This window comes from Gossypium arboreum, chromosome 6 (assembly GCF_025698485.1).
Source record: "Gossypium arboreum isolate Shixiya-1 chromosome 6, ASM2569848v2, whole genome shotgun sequence".
Lineage (NCBI taxonomy): Eukaryota > Viridiplantae > Streptophyta > Magnoliopsida > Malvales > Malvaceae > Gossypium > Gossypium arboreum.
Window position 1 is genome coordinate 128,466,003 of NC_069075.1, and position 4,628 is coordinate 128,470,630.

Below are 4,628 nucleotides of genomic sequence, written 5' to 3' on the forward strand. Positions count from 1 at the left end.
AATATAAAGAATCTTCTATTGATCTTGCTCCTACTCATCCGTTAGGTGGATCCCATTCCCAACTTGAGACTTTCTCATGGAAAAGGAAAATGAAAACCCAAATTAAAGATGGAAATGGAAACCTTTAAGACATGGAATCGAAATGTTACAAGGATTTTGTTCTTTATAATTTGCAGCTTTCTTTTCCCCTTCCTGCAAGAGGAGATTCGACTAGTATCCTATATGAGATTCCAACAATGAGGTAAGAAGGACAAGTTTGCACTAAAAAGATAAAAAAAGGTGATGATAATGATGATCAAAGGGGATACAATGCTTTTCCTTTAAGCAATCAAATTAGTATATTAGTATATGGTCTCCCCCAGACACGTTCGTTTGCAATGGAAAGACAAGGATAAGGGAAACCATCATTTCTATCAATTGTCTCTCTCAAAGCACTTACCGTTTGTATGTGTATGTGTGTTTGAGAGATGGGGAGGCAATTAGGGAAAATGGGGTTGAAATATTTTGTGGGGGATTCCACTCTTTCGTAATCATACCCTATGTTAGCACATATGCATGGTGTTTAACACTTGAATATATAATTATCTTTTTATCATTTAATCGAGTTTTAACTTAATTTTATTTATATAATTATTAAACTACAATAATTTTAGTTAGGGTTTAGATTTAAAAGTTGTGAATTGGATCAATACCAACTATATATGGTGATACTTTGATGTCAATAAAGATTTAAACAATGCAAATCATTTATCACTACACCAATAATTATTTAACAGTAACAAATTAATAGTTAAATTACTTAATTCATTTTGACATTTATTTTATCTTGATTTTAAATATAAGTTGCTGGAACAACACTTTGAAACATTTAATCATTCATGATAATATATGGTAATTAAGTTAAAAGTTGATATTAATATTAAAGCTAGTTCGGTTGGGTACTTGGCCATGCCTATATCCTATACGGGCACGAATAAGAACCGCAAATCACATGGGAGTAGAGAAAATTTAAAAGGGAGATTTTGCTAAGAGGAAAGTGCAGCCTATCACTTTGGTTCTTTTTGGGAACCTCATATAACATGTGGAGTAGTGAGAGATGGTCTAATGATTGAAGAAGACAAGTTGCAAGAGGTGGTCCCTTTGGGAGTATATATAATATTTATATCATATTTGGTGATCAACAGAGTGAAGAGAGAGAAGGGGGAAACGACTGAGAGTCGTCCATCACAAAATTCCTTCACCTTCTCAGGATACTAATCACATATACATATCAATCACCATACACTGACCTAATGCTTCTGACGAGTCATGATCTACTCTCATTCTTTGCCAGCAGCCTCGCGCGCCTGCATGTCTTGGCCCTTTCATCTACGTAATAAAGTGTATGCACCAGCAAAAGAGAACTATATATGTGTATGTACATGCACACACCAAAGTCATGTCAGCCTATCATATTAGTGTACAACATAATTATACATATGTGAATATGCAGTTGGTCAGTCATTGAAAGATTTATCGTATAGCTTGTTGTAATGAACTCTCTTTGTGTTTAAAAATGGTTATGTCATGTAACACAAATTGTCACATCATTTATCACCAAATTTAAGAATTTAAAATCTTTTGAAGTAAAATATCTTTAAACTTTAAATCATTAATTAATATTTCTGTGATATTTAATTTTAAGGGTCTTTTAAGTTTCAAATTTTCTCATTTAATTGTAGTGTATAACCAAATGTAAATCCTACAAATATAGTATACAATCCAATGTCCATCTGTTATTAATCATTGGTATGGTATCAAAGCTCTAAGATATCATGTAAAATTCAATTTTTTCCCTACATTCTACGACACTATTTATAGCGTCCTCAACCCCTAATAGTGTCACCATTGTTCCAGCATATCTATTGAAATCCCAATTTTCTCTTTCCAAACAAACAAGCTCTCCTTATCACCATTAATGCAAAATGCTACTTTCTCACTTACCCATTAAACCTAATTATTTTCACTAGACTAGAGAGATGGTGAGGATTGATGAGTGAATAAAATATACATCACAAGTGAAATATTATTCGTGATTTCTTTTCTGGACATACCTTCTTAATTAATTCGCTGCTTGGCAAAAAGGCAAATCTAATGGTACAACAGCTCTGAGATTTTGCATTTAATCATAATAATGGAAAATGGTCCATTGGGATGGCGAAGAAAATTAGAAATAAGAGGGTTATTTCTACTGCCATGCATAATTATAGGACCACGAGCAATAAAAGCAGTTAAAATCCATCATTATAGTATTTAGTTTTAGATGGTCCAAATCCCACGGGCCTGCATGTGCACCATGTGTACTTAACGTTGGGCGTTGGGGCTTAGGGTCTGGTGAGTCGTTTCCGGTCGCTGCTTGTACGCTCTCGTATGTGGCTATCACATGCCCCCTGGACCATGCAAGCTGCTTATGCCATATCACGGCTATATAGCTGGAAATAAAACAAACTAATACTGAAGTGTACCCTTCAACTAGAAAAGTCTATCACGCCCCCAATCTTATATATCTTTCCTTTTCCCTTTTTTTTTTCTTCCAAATTTGCATAATATTGAAATTTTTTCAAAAGCTTTAGATGCTCTACGTTATCCAAATTATAAACAAAATAGAAGTCTGTAGAAAAAGGGGAATAAGATGGAATTATATTAATGGAGAGGTTTAATTAAATTAAATGGGCCAGCATTTAATAATTCTTAGGCCAATATTGCCGGTCCTGAGCCGGATTTTACAAGTAGGAAGACTTTGATGTTGATACTTGAATAGTTCGACTATTTGGGTTCAAACGTCTTTTTTTCGCAAAGCCATATATTCGATTTGTAAGTGCATTCGGTCGGAATAAAACCCACCAACAACATAATTTTAAGCCCTAACTAACACCTTCATGTTAACATTATGATCCTCCCACCTGGACTCTTTGATTTTACCAAAACCTACATTTCTTATATAAAACTAATAATAAATACACATTCATCATGCATATCTGATTTGGTATCCTAGTTAGCTTTCTTTTGGTGGACTCCGAAACTAGCTTTGGTTTAAGTTATGACAATTTCTTGTGATACACGATATACATACAAGCTTTGACATAATTACTAACACAATAATACAAATAAAGTAAACAAGAGAGAACATAAGAAAATTGGAAAAGTAGTTAAGTACATCTACCTCAACGAGACCTTTTTCATAAAAAAAAAATCCAATACGAAACTTATAGTACAAGCAATGATTTAAGCTAATTTATCTTAACTCTTAGATAATTGCGATCCTCTTAATACATTTAATATGAACTCTCTCCAATGAGTATTTTCCACTGAAAGCTCTTAATTCTCAATTTACAAATTGTACATGAAAATTAACACTCAAAGGTGTAAAAAAACAAATGCGCCCACTAAAATCCCATGAAGTTCTCACAAAATAAAACTTCTCATAAATATGTGCTCTTTCTCATTCATCTTTTTCAACAAATTTGATCCTCTATATATAGGCTACAAAATCTCCCTTGACTAAGCTCAAAATATCTTGATTGTAAAGTGGGATAATAAGTTTATCAATTCTATTTAAATTCAAAAACTTTTGAAAAAAAAAAATAACTTCAAGAATTATCTTCAAGTCTTTGAATATATTATCCCCAAGGTCTATCTTCCTTTTCAAGTCTCATGCTTGGGCTAGGATTATATAGCTTACTACCAGGTTACCTTATGAGTTAAGGATAAGAACTCTTTCAGAGTCATATTTGGAATAGAGTTCTTCAAGGTTGTCACGTCTCCTTATTTGGTAAAGATAAGTTTCCTTTTTGTTATAGATAAAATCCTACATTTTTGCTGCTTATAAAGATGATTATAAAGATAAGGTTAAATAAAAACTAAAACTATCAATGAGTAAAACTAATGCATAGACGAGTTGTGGTTTGTCGCGTGGAAGCAACTTGTATAGTTGTTGTGTACTTGTAACACTTTACACCCAACTCGGGTAGCAAATTCAAATACAAGATGCCACATTCGTTGTCGGAGCAACTTAAACAATCAAACAATCAAACATCAGATTTTTAGCATAACCGAACAAGTAATATAAATGTATACAAACACGGTCAATGGGGCCGACATATGGAAGTTCGGGTCATAGGTACTTAAAAATGATGCCATGATACGAATCTTGGGCTAAATTATCAAGTTGAGCAATCATGTCTTGAGATCATGAAACCATGTCTCGATACATGTCTCCATTGATAAAATAATTTAACTTTGAAGTTTGGTGTCTCGAGACAAATTTTCAATTGTCTGGAGACAGAGACCCCTATGTCTTTGGACATGGTCACATGTCTTGAGACCCTGGACCTATTTTCTCTTAATTTAGGTCCAATGTTTTGTGTCTTGAGACATAGGCCACAATTTCTCAAAACAAGCCTCCTTATGTCTTGAGACAAGCATAATATGCCTCGAGAATCTTACCTAAAAGTGCACCAAATGGTCAAAAATGTTCTTGATGTATCGAAACATGCTTTAGATGTCTCGAGACAATAGTGCAGAAATGCAAAACTTTACATTTTTAATGTATGCAAAAAAGGCTCCAAAATGTATCTAAAGGCATTCAA